Raw genomic sequence first — 15,207 nt, forward strand, 5'->3', positions numbered from 1 at the left:
GCAGGACAAAGACAACATCTCTGGTCCACCGGAGGTTCTATTGGGTAAATATTTGCGCGATATACAGGACTGGTGTCGGAGATGCGACGCCTGTACTGCTAAAAAGGGACCAGCACGTAGGATGAGGGCCCCCCTTCAATTACACCAGGTGGGGGCCCCCCTTGAGTGGGTGGCTTTGGATATTCTAGGACCACTACCCCGCACCCACCAAGGTAATAAGTACATCCTCGTTGTAATGGACTATTTCACCAAGTGGCCGGAGGCCTATGCCCTCCCCAACCAAGAAGCCGGGGTGGTAGCACAGGCCTTCGTGGAAGGATTTGTATGTCGGCATGGGATTCCACAGGAGCTGCACACCGACCAGGATCGAAATTTTGAAAGTCAATTGCTAAAGGATGTGTGCAGACTCCTGTCAATGAGGAAGACAAGGACAACACCCTTGCGGCCACAATCTGACGGGATGGTGGAACGGTTCAATCGAACATTGATCCAACAACTGGCATTGTTCACCACCACCCTTCAGGATGACTGGGACGAACATCTCCCGTATTTGTTAATGGCCTACCGAACGAGCCAGCACGGGGCCACCGCATGTAGTCCGGCGTTGCTTATGTATGGGCGGGAGTTGCGGGCTCCCGCCGACTTGCTATGCGGTCCCGTGCCAGACACCACGGATATCCTGCCGAGGGAGGGCGATGCATGTCACCGAGAGGAAGGCATGGAGAGGGTCTTCAATCCCCGGAGGCGGAAGCGTAGGTGCCCCAAACTCACCTCTCCCTGGCAAGGCCCGGGGGTCGTTCTGTTGCAAGTCTGTGACGTGGTCATTAAGATCAAAATGGGGCCACGAGCCCTCCCTCAGATCGTCCACACCGGCCGGTTAAGACCCTACACCGGCGAGCAGGCACCCTCATGGATCGCCTCGGCTTTAGATGCCGAGGCAGGACCCAGTACCTCACATGACGGGGGCTCATAGTGCGTGAAGACTGGGGGGTGATAGTTGGAGATGCCTGATGTAGAGGGATGGTGGCTCGACCATCCCTCACATCCTTTAGGCAGTGGAGCAAGAGATTTATGGGGTGGCAGTACAAACTAGCCCGGGAGGGTTAGGATAATGGTTAGGGATCTAGAAAGATGACATAGGTAACCGAGATTTAAGTCATGACATTGTACCTGTAGTGGGGACGTAGAGTAGAGTAGTTGGTTGATAATGACGTGGGATGTGCGTAGTATAAGGGATGACAGGGAAAGCACAAGAATTAGAAGGGAGACAGATAGCCAGATGATGCTGTGTGCATGAGAATCTTTGTGGTGAGGCTGATGAAATGAGGCAATGCTCGAGAGGGATGTGTGTGTGTGTTGAGTGATTGACCTGCATGATGTGCAAGTGAAGTACAGGTGTGTGGAATGAATGGTGTGGAGTGAGTAGTGTGGAATACGTCGAGTGGAGTGTATGGTGCGAAGGAGTGGATGTGGGAAGGATGGACCCCTTCACGAATACTCGGGGAGGGTAGTTTAAAAGTAGGCAGAGGGAGTAGGTAAATTTGGTTGGATATTGACATCTGTGGTGCTGAAATTAGCAAGGTATCGCTTGGTTTGGTGCATGAGTAAAGTGAAATGGCTGGGTGTGTGGCCTGTTAATGAGAATGGTTAAATGGGCACTCCGCCACTGGTAGTCTGTCGGCCAGGTGAAGCCGCAGGTAGGCTCTGGGAGCCAGGTAGTAGAGTTCAGTGGGGCCCGTGGATCCCGACAGAGGACCCGGGTAGCCCGATGCCAGAGGTGGCATTAGTGGGGTAAGGGAGCCAGAGGGCCTTCCCCAGGTTAGGGTGAGGAGTTAGGTAAGCTTGGGTGGCAACTACAGTGGCGGAGGTGTGCATGTGAGCAGACCTGCTGGTGAGCCACATGAGTGTGACCGGGGTAGAAATCGCGACTCGGGGTATGGGAAAGCCGACGGCCGCCGAATTAGGAAATAAAATTTTATGTGCACCGGCAGTCGTTGGGCAAGAAATAATTGAAATAAAAGAAATAGTGGAAATTGGGGACGAAGAGACGGCAGAATCAGAAATTAAATCGGAGATTGAGATGGAATGCACTCAAAGTCTGGATTTGCATCGTGATGTCGTGTTGCCTAACCCCAATGAGAGTTTACAGGTGTTGGTGGGAAAGCCGGAGAAGAAGATCCCGAAGGTGAGTAGGAGCGTGTATGGCGCGAGCATGTTTGGCGCGAAAATATTTTTGGCGCGCTTGGGATCGCGACGCGACGTAACCCGGGTGCTCGTGGAAGGTCCGTGGTGTGATGTGTGAGGGTGAATGGCGCGTGTGTGCGAATGGCACCGAAGTGCGAGTGTATAACGGAGTGTATGTGGGAAGAGTCTGAAACCGAGTGTGATACAGAGTGTGCGATGGCCAAGAGTGAGAGCGAATGCACACCAGAGCGTGTTGTCGGGAGTGTGCAGGAATGCACACCAGAGCGCGTGATTGGGTGTGTACCAGAAGAGTGCACACCTGTGGGTAAGTGTGCACTAATTGTGTGTGTACCAGAAGAGTGCACACCCGTCGTTGTTACCGAGAGTGTAACAAAAGGTTGTACGTGAGAGTGTGCGATGGCCAAGTGTGTTACGAAGTGTGTAACAGAGGAGTGTGTGATAATGGAGTGTGCGAACGGTGTGATTGCGCCTGAGTGGTGTGCACCTGAGTGTGTAGGAGAAGAGAATGCACGAGAGCGTGCGGTAACGGAATGCATGGGGTGTATGAGAGGCGCTGGAGCGCCGCGTTGTGTGCGTATGGAGCGGGTCGCGTGTGGTGAGAATGCGACTCGGGCATCGACCCAGACCGGGGGGTTAGCGCAAAGTGCGACAGATAGCCGACGCGAGCCCTCGGTGCGTGGGGTGCTTTGTGTGCAGCGGGGATTCGGCAGGGATCGTTGCCGCGGCGGCGTGCACGATTCGTGCCGGGCCCCGCCCTGTATGGTCGGTGCCGCGCCTTGGCCGGAAAGGCGATCGGCACGGTTCGAGGGGGGGTAGGAGAGGTTGGAGAAGCGCCCCCTGGCGGCCGCGGTGCTCCAATCGTGGGAGAAGGCCTGCGGCAGATCCACAACAATATATATCCACATCGATCATTGATCGTGAACCGGAAAATATAATAAATTACTGATATTTAGCGACTCAAAAGGTTCTTTATCAACAACGTATTTTCTCGTGCTTCTGCTGACCTGTCTGCAAGGTGTATAAATCGAAGTCCCGAGTGCGAATCACAGGTGAGCCCGTCCTGAGGTAATTAGTGATTGGGAACGATTCAGAACCTGTGGATAAATAACCCTTGGTAATTTCCCCAACAGTTTTCCGGACGACAGACGACCGGTATGGGACATGTATTGCAGCGCAATACTCAGAATGCTTGTTTATCACAGCATCTGTAGAATTTTCACCCTTTTACTCAACTCCGTTTCGCTGTTATTTGGCGGAACAAAAAGTCAACTGAGCTTTATAGATATTTAGATTTGTACTTAAAGATAAATATTTGTGGTTGCTGTTTTTGTGCCACGTTGAAATGTGAAATTTGTGAATAATTCGATTGTCCTCTTTGGAGACTACTTAATATTTGTGGGATCTGTTCAACTTGTATTTACATTTTAGATGTACCTCGAGGTGCTCCACATGAAATCAAATCAAATCTGGTGAAAAACGGATGTTTAAAAATGAAATCACATTGTTCTGTGCGTTCTGCAGGCAAACGTAATAAGTGATTACACGCACGGACACGGACGTGCAGGCAAAATGACGCGTTTCCTGCGTGATTTATCCATGTCACACGTGATTGTACTAATGGATGCACCTGAGGCTGTTACACTTGTACTAAAATAAGTTTGGGGGGAATCTGAAGTTTTTGAGGGATTATACACCTTGATGATATTGTCGAATTTCAGAGATTCGTAGAATTTCGAGGCCTCGCTTGTAGAAGTATTTATATTGATGATAACACATGTTTGCCCGTTTTGATATAAATAGATGAGATACCCGTTCTACACCCTGGGAATTCAGAGTATGTGGTGGGGGGAGGGTGGTGTCAGGGAGTGGCGGGGTGAGGAGGGTGGTATGGGGAAGGGGGAAAATACAGTGCAGAGGGGAAGAGGGGAATTCTAAACGTTTGATCAAATGATAAGGGATATGAAGAAGGCAGGGGAGGACATTAGGCGCGGGTTGAGCGGGGAGGTCGCCATGGTATGTGACGAGGTGATGCGGTGTGAGTAACGCGTGGAGAGCGAGCTTTGGCAGAGCACAGCCAAATTGACCGGGGGTATGGAAGTCGCGACGCAGGGTGTAGAAGAACCGACGATCGGCGAATTGCAAAAGAAAATTGCGGGGGCGCCGACGGTCGAGGTAGAAAAAGAAATAATTGAAATTGAAGAGACAGAAGAAATAGGAGATAAATTGCGGGAGGTAGAAATAGAATCCGTGCAAAGTTCGTATTCACACCGTGATGCCGTGCTTGCTAACGAAATAAAACGTTTGCACGTGCTGGCGGAAAAGGAGGTCCCCAAGGTGAGTAGAAATAATGGTGCGAATGTGTTTGGCGCGAATGGGTTTTTGGCGTGCTTGGGAAAGAGACGAAACCCGGGCGGTCGCGGAAGGTCCATTGTGCGGTGTACGAGGGCGACTGGTGCGCGTGTGAGAGAAAAGTGTGCGCCGAAGCATGTGAGAGAAAAGTGTGCGACAGGGTGTGCGATGATTGTGTGTGTAACAGGAGAGTGCACACCCATGGGTGTTACAGACTGTGTGCGGGAAGTGTGTAACAGGAGAGTGTGTTAGAGTGTGTGCAGGAGTGCACACCCGAGCGTGTTACAGAGTGTGCAGGAGTGCACACCAGAGCGTGTTGCAGAGTGTGTGCAGGAGTGCACACCCGGGGGGGTTACAGAGTGTGTAACGGAAGAGTGTGCACCAGGGTGTGCGATAATGAAGTGTGTGGAAGGCGCATGTGCGCCTGGTTGTGCGGTAGAAGTGTGTCGAAGAAGAGTGCGCACTGAAGTGTGTGAGGGGCATGAGTGCACCTAGGTGTGCAGGTGTGAGTACGGTGTGTGAGGTAGAATGCACACCAGAGAATGTGGAAGGTACGAGTGTGCCTGGGTGGTGTGCACCTGAGTGTGGAAGAGAAGGGTGTGCACAAGAGTGGTGCAGTAACGAAGTGTATGGGAGGTGCGGAGCGCCTGCGTGTGTGAGTGCGGAGTGCATCACGAGCAGTGAGGATGCGGCTCAAGCATCGACACAGACCGGGGGAGTAGCGCGTAGGGGGACGGGTAGCGTACGCGAGCCCTCGGTGAGTGGTGTGCAGCAGGGACCGGCTGGGATCGGTGCCGCGGCAGTTTCACAAGGACCGCCGTGCACGACCCGTGCCGGCCCCCACACTGCATGGTTGGTGCCAAGCCGTGGCGGAAAAGGCAATCGGTGAGGTTCAAGGGGGGGTAGGAGATTTCGGAGCCGCGCACTCTTGCAGGTGCGGTGCTCCGACGGTGGCTGGTTGGGCCATCGTGCGTGGGACCGCAAGGCTTCACGCAGGGATGGAGCCCTGAACCTTGGCCTCCCCCTTTGGATCGAAAATGCCGGATGGACACCCCATAAAGGAGACTAACCACCCACATGGATCGCTCGGCCCATCGAGGCCGAGCCATGACAATGTACATCCACTTGGTGAGGCTCGAGTGTAGTGAACGGATGAGAGGAGTGTACCCTACGTGGAGGAATGGTAGTGTTACCATTCCTCACATGCCAGGGCCCATGAGCATTAGTTTAGGGGGATGGCAGTGATAGGCACATGGGGATGCCAGCGATGGTTACCTCCATGGGGCACCGAAGCTCGCCGAGGGAGGGCTAGGATAATGGTAGGGAACTAGATTTAAGTAGTGACATCTCTACCTATAGTGGGGACATAGAGAGATTATATGGTTGATGATGACGAGGGAGTGCTTAGTGTAACGGGACGACGGGGAAGCACGAGTTTTAGGGGAAAACCAGTTAGATAGATGATGCTGTGTGTGTGAGGAATTGTTTGAGAGTAAACGAAATTGTGAGTAAAATAAATGGATTTGTGTTTGAGGTGTGCGAGGAAAAAGGTGTGTAAGCACAAAAGGTGTGCGAGGGGGAAAAGGTGTGTGAGACAAATGGTGTGTGAGAATATTTGGTGTGGAATGCTTGGTGGGGGAATAGAAGGTGTGGAATGCATGGTGCGAAGGAGTGAATGGGGGGGGGGGGAGATGGAACCGATTCACGGACGCCCGGAGGTGGGTAGTTTAAAGCCAGGTAGAGAGAGGGCTAAGGCAAAATGTTTGTATGGATATTGGCACCTGTGGTGCAGGTAGTGGCAACGTAGTGCTTTGGAGGGTGCGTGAGACTGTGGAATGGCTGGGCGTGTGGTTTAATTTAACAGATCACCTGCTGGTTAGGAGCAAGTTACGGCTTTGAATCGCTCAGCAAAATCGTTCTGCTGGTCAAAAGCGTCAGCCGAGAATCGATGTGCGTCAACTTCTGACAAGCGAATCTCTCCGCGTTGAGTATGTAGATAAAGTTTCAATGGAAATGTCTCAAATGGTAGACTCGTCATGGTCAAGTTTCAAGCAGGCTGTCCTGAAGGCTGCGGCCGACACAATTCCATCAAAAACGAGGACACGCCATAACTGGTTTGACGAATCTAATGAATCGTTACGTGAGCTCCTGGCCACGAAAAACACTGACCTCCAGAAAGCACTGTCGACCGGCAGTCGCGCTGATAGACAGCAGTTCCGAACTCTTCGTAGTGATGCAACCAAATGCACCCGTAAGCTGAAAGATATTTGGTGGGCTGAGAAAGCAAATGAGATCCAAGGCTACGCAGAGCGAAAGGAGTACCACAACTTTTTCTCCGGTCTGAAAACGGTTTACGGACCCAAACGAAACGGTACTTTACCGATGAAGACACTGGACGGTGAACTACCGACTGACAGTTGAAGCAGTTGGTATTTCAAAAAAGTGGAATTGGGGTGAAATTAGCGGGGGTAGAAAAGATCAAGGTTTTGGATGGGGGAAGATAAGAGATGGTGGTGAACAGCTGTTTTAAAGACCTGGAGGGTGGAGTGGGATTGAAGAGAGTGAGGAAGTTTGTTCCAGAGGTGGGAGAAAAGAGGAATGAAGGAGTGAAGGTGAGCAGAGAGTCTTGTTTTTGGCAGTTTAACCAGAAGAGGGTTGCAGGCAGATCTTGTGCGACCTGTAGGAATATTTGCGGGACAGAGCCCAGAGAGAGCTGGGAGGGCAAGGCCAGAGAGGAGTCGGTAGAAGACGGAAAGACCACCAACCTGCCTGTGGTGAGTGAGTGAGAGGGCCTTGGAGTTAGCTCCATCACGGGAGATACCATGGTCTTCATGGTCACATGAAGTGAAACATGAAACTTCCGCGGTCTTCATGGTCTTTCATTCCGATCGAGCTGTTGAAGTATGGAGGCCACAATCTGGTTACAGCGTTGTCGGTGTTGTTTAATGAAATTTGGGAGGCCGGGGATGTTCCTCAAGAATGGTGTGACACAAAATTAATCACTTTGTTCAAAGGAAAGGGTGATCGCTCAGATTGTGGAAACCACCGCGGAATCTCGTTGTTGAGCATAACAGGCAAATTCTTCGCGAAACTGCTGCTCAATCGACTGGTGGACAATATCAGTGAGGCAACGCTTCCGGAATGACAGTCCGGTTTCCGTTCAAATCGGAGCACAATTGATATGGTGTTCGCAGCGATGCAAATCCAGGAAAAAGCAATGGAACAAAACCAGGATTTTTACATGGTCTTTGTCGACCTGACGAAGGCCTTCGACACGGTGAACAGAGACGCACTCTGGAAACTTCTTGCTCGCTATGGATGTCCAGACCACTTCATCAAGTTGCTGCGGAGTTTTCACGACAAAATGAGAGGCAAAGTGGCGGTAGCCCGGGATGAGACGGACGTATTCAGCATTACGACGGGAGTAAAACAAGGCTGTGTGCTTGCGCCAACCATGTTTGGGGTCTATCTAGCGGCAGCTATCGAGCGTGCCTCGGACGATCTGGAGCCTGGCATACACGTCCGTTCTCGTGCTGATGGAAACCTCTACAACCTCCGATGTCTAAAAGCCTACACAAAGACCAAGACCATGGTAATACGTGACCTGCTGTTTGTCGATGATACAGCCTTGATTGCCCACGCACAAGAGGAAATGCAGCGTATCGTTGACCATTTTGCTGAGGCCATGGAGGCGTTTGGTCTGGTTATCAGTTTGCAAAAGACCGTGGTTTTGTATCAACCAGCGCCGGGAAGCCGTACTTTGAACCAGCAATTACGATCCGGGATCACGCATTGTCAGTCACAAAATAATTCACGTACCTGGGCACATGCTTATCGAATACCGCAAACATGGACAAGGAAATCGACCAAAGAATCCGCAAAGTGAGTGTTTCGTTTGCCCAACTCCACAGCAGAGTCTGGAAAGAACGTGGGCTCAAAGTAACACAAAATTGGCCGTGTACAAAGCAGTTGTCATCCCCTCTCTCTTGTATGGAGCCGAATCTTGGAATTGCTATGCATGCCACCTTCGCAGACTGAATGGCTTTCACTCCTGATGCCTACGACAAATTATAGGCATCCATTGGTCCGATCTCGTGCCGGATACAGAAGTACTCGAGCGAGCTGAAATGCAATCCATCACATGCACCCTGCAAAAGGCCCAGCTCCGTTGGGTCGGCCATGTGTTGAGGATGGACGGAGACAGGATTCCACGTTTTATTTTTATGGGAGAACTGCACGAAGGAGAGAGATCAGTGGGCCGGCCCAAACTGCGTTTCAATGATACACTGCGTGCACATTTGAAAGAATGTGACATCCCGCTCGACAATTTACAAGCTCTGTCCAGTGATCGACCGAAATGGCATAGCTTGATCCATACACGATGCGACTCAGCAGAAAAGGGTCGTATAGATGCCGCCAAAGAAGCCCGCAGAAAGCGGCAGGAACGCGAGCGGCAACCGGTTCCTGCTGACTCTAAATGGATTTGTACAACTTGTGGACGCCGATGCAAATCGGCACTCGGACTGTATAGCCACAAGCGGGTTCACAAGAATTGAACACCAACGCCATAACGGCGGGGCGACATGATGATGATGATGGTTATTGGGGCACTCTGCCACTGGTAGTTTGTCAGCCAGGTGAGGCCGCAGGTAGGCTCTGGGAGCGAGTTAGGGTAGTTGTGAGTTGTTGAGTGGGGCCCGAGGATCCAAAGAAAGGGCCCGGGTTGCCCAATGCCAAGGTGGGCATCAGGGGGTAAAGAGCCAGGAGGGGCCTTCCCCAGTTTAGGTAGTCGCAGGAGCAGGTAAGCTCGGGTAGCGACTTCAGTGGCGGAGGTGCACAGGTAGTTGGACCTGCTAGTGGAGCCACAAGACCCAGCCCCGAAATTGTGCAAGGGCACAGGGAGAAAATTTGTGGGAGTGAGACCCAAATTTCAAGGGCACCACAGAATGGACAATGGGAATTCGGGTTTTTAGAACCACATAGTTTAAAGAAGGCCGATTGGCAGGGTATGACCCCGGGTAGGTGAAAAGTAAATGTCAGTAGTGTAGTTAGGAAGAGAAATCCCTTCGCGCCATCCACAGCCAGTCACCGAGGAGGACGAAACTCCACACCAGGGCTTGTAAACCGTTTCAGTGTAAGGCGCATCATGACGTAATGAGACATTGTGTTTGTTCCATTCCTTCCTTCCTGGGAGGGATTGGGAGACGAATTTGAATTAGAGGGGGATATGGGAGACAAGACAAAGGGACGAATTTGTAAATACAAGGAAGGGCTAGGGTAGTGTAAGCCGACGATGGGGGGGTACAGATGGCTAGGGACGAGTCTGCTCTGCTCGCTCTTCCGCACCCCTCACACTGCATTACTTGTGTTTTTGTGTACCTTTGTGGCCTTTCCGCTTTGCTGGTCGTGCTTTGTCTCTCCCCCCACCCCAGGACCATTTTGGAGGTGGAGCTGTGCAGCACCATCGACCTGTACAGCATCCCTGCTGCACTTTGTTACATATGTGCAGCAGAAAGGCGCAGCACTTTGCTGCCATATCCTTTTGTTATAACTTTGCTGCAACCATGCAGCACTTTGCTGCCGTGGACACTTTGCTGCACCACACACACTATGGACCACAAGTCTTGTGGCCTTGCACCTCTGCTGTGCAGCATCTTGCTGCAGAATCACCTTGCATCTTCGGACCACTTGTTTTGAGTGGCATTAATGTCACGCAGTCGGACCATATGAAGTTGGCCCTGCTTGGCAAAGAAATACAATAAACGCATTTGTTGTGCATTTTTAATATGGTGTGCCAGGGACGAGAAGATTTGTAAGGTAGATAGCCCTGAAGATCAGGAATGGCCTGTATGCTGGTCCGGGGGCTAGCCAGTTTGATAAGCACACTGAAGAAGCAAGAAGCAAGATGCAAGAAGCAAGCAGCAAGTGTTATGAATTTTTGAGTGTGTTTGTGTTTTTGCTGTGCTTTCTCTCCCCTCCAATCTTCTCTTCAAAAAAAAAGGACAGGTCCTGGGTCATAGAATTGTAAATAAGAGTAAGTTTTTCTGTGCTTGTAAATATAAGATGCTGCCCACCGGCTATATGTTTAGTTTGACCAATTCCGGATTCGGTTAGTTGTGGGCATGATTCTGTTAGACAGCTACTCAACGCAATAGGGGGGACATATTTATTGTTTTAAAACTGTCGCATACACGGGTTAGAGTAAATGTTAGGGGGAACCACACCTAGATGTCACATGTAAAAGTAAAAGTAACTTGCATATCATTCTCAAAACCGGTCGTTCCATTTTTGTTGGGTTCGACTCGGGGACGAGTCTGACGAGGGAGAGGGGTGGTGTTGCGGTTTTGAGTTTGTACAATAAAGGTTGATTTCCCCCTCATAGTTAGTCACATTACAACACGTAGCCTCGCGATAGTTCAGTTATTTCATAGTAAATGTAAGCATAATCCTTTTCCTGTGTTAGTCTTGCGTTGAGTAGAATAATGAGAGTTAGGTCCTTTCATTGCCTTATGCAGCCTTATGCCGCCTTTGGCTTTTGGCAAAAATTAACACGAAGCAGGCCTGACAAGTCGAGGCAAGACCGAAGGAAGGCGGAGGAGAAGCCGACAGTAAGAGCGAGATGCCAATCAGGGCTCGAAGGGAGTGGCTGTGGTACTGCATCGCAAGGCATGGTTAGAACATTCGAGAGAGCTAAGGGGGTTGGCAATATAACCCGTTGCGCGAAGCCCCCACCGCAGTTCTGCGAGAGGTGAGCTGAACCAAGCTATAAGAGAGGGGCTTGAGTGTTGAGCAAGTTACAAGTTCTGAGAGAAGATGCGCATGAACCAAGCTATAAGTGCTCTTACAAATTGGACGCTCAGTTGAGCTTGAGGCAGAGCCTCTATTGGATTACGCGAGTGAGAGCGCGCTGGTAATTAATCGCGCTAAGAGAAACCGCCAAGCCTGGCAAGAGATGCGCTGCAAGTATCCCTCCCACCACCTGCTTGCCGTCATCGACGGACGTGCTGTGGCCGGGGAGAGCCACACAGGGCGGAGCCGTTCCTGGAAGACCAAGTCAGCGCGTGAACATCATCCTACCTTCATTTCCCCCTGTGAGTGTGATCGGGCCCGTGTCTGGGCTTTACATAAGACTGTATAAGGCTGCTCTGTGTCTCTGCTTTCTACCGACTTGTACATAATAGGGTAAATAATAATTAAACCTGTGTTCTTCCTTCCATTCGATTGTCCCCGTCATTTCCATCATTGACTTAGCGTGGTACGAATAAAACCGCTCTAATCGGGTTCCAATACCAAAGGTAACTGCACGGACCACGTGGTATGCAATCCGCTCAGTGTACTCAAATTACGTGTGGCTCATGCGAGGCTTGATTCCCCGCTTCCGCGGCGGTGCAGGTATTTATGTACGTGCGAGAATTGTCCCGTAACCCTACCTTGCATTTGCCCAGGAGGGGCGATTCAAGCCTCTCGGTTGCACGGACCCAAGAAGAAAAAGGGGCCTAATCTCCCCTTGGTAAGGGAAGGGGGGTCGCGCGAAAACCGTAACAATACATATGCACGTCAATCTCTTTCACAGATAATGAATTATGGCTTACATATTGTCGCGTTCCCAGGGTGAACACCCCTGGGGATGGAATAGCCGAGCAAGCTTAACACTCTGAGACGTTCAGTCAATGATGGCAGAGTTAATACGCACGTGGGAATGAGGCAGCGAAGGCTAACGAGGCTCTTACCTTCACGGACTCCACTGGATGTCTTCGCCCCTGCAATAATTAATTCAACTAACACGGAATTAAAATACAAAAATACCGGCTTTATTGAAAGAAATGCCGGTAACAAAAGAATGCACGGTAATCCTAATATTCCGAAATGGAGCGCCCCCGCACAGACTCTTATGCAACACAAGGGGAAATACAAAAGAAAGAAAGTAAAAATGTAGTGTACTTAGCTTTGAGCGGCTCTTGAACCACGTCGGGAATCGTCACAGGCCCCGCGCCTCTGCACGGGAAAACACAACCCTCCATGCACATTTCACTCGCAGGAAATGCAGGCCTCGTTCTGCAGTTCGCTCCTCTAGCCGCCGAGGGCGAAGCGAGCAGGCCGCACCGGTCCACTCCACACAGCCTTCAGACAACACACCGACGTCGTCTCTCTTCAGACAACACAACACACTGTCTAGAGCCTAGGCAACACACCGACATGCCCCCAACAATTTCTCGGACATGCATGGACAAATTTTGTTCAAATTTGGCACAAGGACAATACATGAGAGTAGATATGTGCAGAATATTTTGTTTTTTAATTCGACCAAAGATGGCCGACTGGTGGCCTTTAACTCCGTATAGCAAAATTACTAAAACCATGGGGGCTATGACATTTCATGTATTTTTATTCTTGTTACTTACATGATAAATAGATGGTATTAAAGCGCGGCGTTACGCGCGCTGCTTGCGAGCAAGGAGGAAGCGGACAAGCGGTAACTTATAAGCGTCTTTATTTCAGGAGCTCACTGTAACACTGGCGCGCTCCGGGCTGCGCGCCCGGTGTATATCATGAGGCCACGCCTACCCCTCGGGCGTGGCCACCGCCCACTTGGTGCGCGGAATGATGTCACCACACCAGTGGGCTTTTGTGTCCGCCACACGCGCCCCCCCAGAATTCCCACGCACCTGGAGGGCCAGTTTGCGGGGCAGACAAATGACCCGGCCGAAGCGCCCCCTGGCGATCGGCGGCGTCCGGGGTGCAGGGATGCCAGGTGGGATGCCCCTGGCTGCCCCTGGGATGGGTGCAGGACCGGGGGGCGGCGTGGCTGGGCGGTGCCGGGGGTCCGCCCGCAGGGGGGCGGCCCCGACGTGGGGGTCGGGCCACTGGCGGTGGATGGTCCACGTCGAGGTGGGCCGGCTTGAGGCGGTCCACCGAAACGCGGTCAGGAGTACCGCCGATGTCCAGGGTGAAGTGCTTCGCCCCGGTCTCCAGCACGCGGAAAGGCCCGTCGTACGGGGGCCGCAGTGGTGTCCGGTGGGCATCGTGGCGGACGAAGACGTACTCCGCCGTGCGAAGCTCCGGGGCGACGTGCGTCGGTGGGTGCCCGTGGCATGCCGTTGGCACCGGGGCGAACCTCTTGGCGGTCTCTTGCAGAGCGGAGCGCTGCTGTGCAGCGTCACCATGGTGCCGTGGAGTCGGGGAGGAACTCGCCCGGCACCCGCAGCGGTTGCCCGAAGACCAACTCCGCCGCGGATGCGCGCAGGTCCTCCTTGGGCGCCGTCCGGAGGCCCAGCAGGACCCAGGAGAGCCTGTCGACCCAGCCGCCGTCGCGGAGGGTGGCCCGGAGCGCGGCCTTCAATGAGCGGTGAAATCGCTCACACAGGCCGTTAGCCTGGGGGTGGTAGGCCGTGGTTTGGTGCAGCCGGACCCCGAGCCCCTGCGCGACCGCCCCCCAGAGCTCCGAGGTGAACTGGGGGCCGCAGTCGGACGAGATGTCTGAGGGGGCGCCGAACCGGGCGACCCAGGTGGCGATGAAAGCCTGCGCGACATCGGCCGCCATTGTCGACGCCAAGGGCACGGCCTCCGGCCACCGGGTGGTGCGGTCCACCATGGTGAGGACGTAGGTGAAACCCCGCGAGGGGGGCAGAGGTCCCACCAGGTCCACGTGGACGTGGTCAAACCGGCGTTCCGGCACCGTGAACGGGGCCAACGGGGCCTGGGTGTGCCGGTGCACCTTGGCGCGCTGGCACGCGAGGCACGTCCTGGCCCAGCCGCGGACGGCCTTCCGGAGGCCATGCCAGACGAACTTGTCAGCGATCAGCCTTTGGGAGGCCCTCGCGCCCGGGTGGGACAGGCTGTGGATGGCGTCAAACACCTGGCGCTGCCAGCCCGCGGGCACGATGGGGCGAGGACGCCTGAGGGAGACGTCGCACAAGAGGGCCGCGCCCGCGCCGTCGAACGGCACCTCGGTGACGCGGAGGCCCGTGATGGCGGTCCACAAGGCCTGGACGTCGGGGTCAGCGGCCTGGTCCGCTGCCATCCGGGCATAGTCGATGCCGAGGTGGACTGCGTGGGCGACGGCCCGGGAAAGGCAATCCGCCACTGGGTTGTCCTTCCCCGCGACGTGCTGGATGTCCGTCGTGTACTCGGACACAGCCGAGAGGTGACGCTGCTGCCGGGCCGACCACGGCTCGGTGACCTTGCCCATCGCGAAGATCAGCGGCTTGTGGTCGACGAAGTCAGTGAACGCACGGCCCTCGAGCAGATGGCGGAAGTGCCTGACCGCCAAGTGAAGCCCGAGCAACTCGCGGTCGAAGGTACTGTAACGGCGTTCGGGCGGGCGAAGCTGCCGGCTAAAGAACGCCAGCGGTTGCCAAGCTCCACGCACCCATTGCTCGTGCACCGCGCCCACCGCGTAGTCCGAGGCATCGGTGGTGAGGGCGATCGGTGCATCGGGCGCCGGGTGCGCGAGCATGGTGGCGATAGCCAAGGCGAGCTTCGCGCCCATGAACGCCGTGTCCATCTGCTCGGTCCAGGTAATGTCGCCTTTGCCCGGCTTACCTCGGAGAGCTTCGTGCAGGGGGCGCAGGAGCTGGGCGATACGGGGCAGGAACCGATGGTAAAAGTTCACCATGCCCAGGAACTCCTGCAGCGCTCTGATCGTGCGGGGGC

Source organism: Myxine glutinosa, chromosome 1 (genome assembly GCF_964187855.1).
Source record: "Myxine glutinosa chromosome 1, kmMyxGlut1.1, whole genome shotgun sequence".
Classification (NCBI taxonomy): domain Eukaryota; kingdom Metazoa; phylum Chordata; class Myxini; order Myxiniformes; family Myxinidae; genus Myxine; species Myxine glutinosa.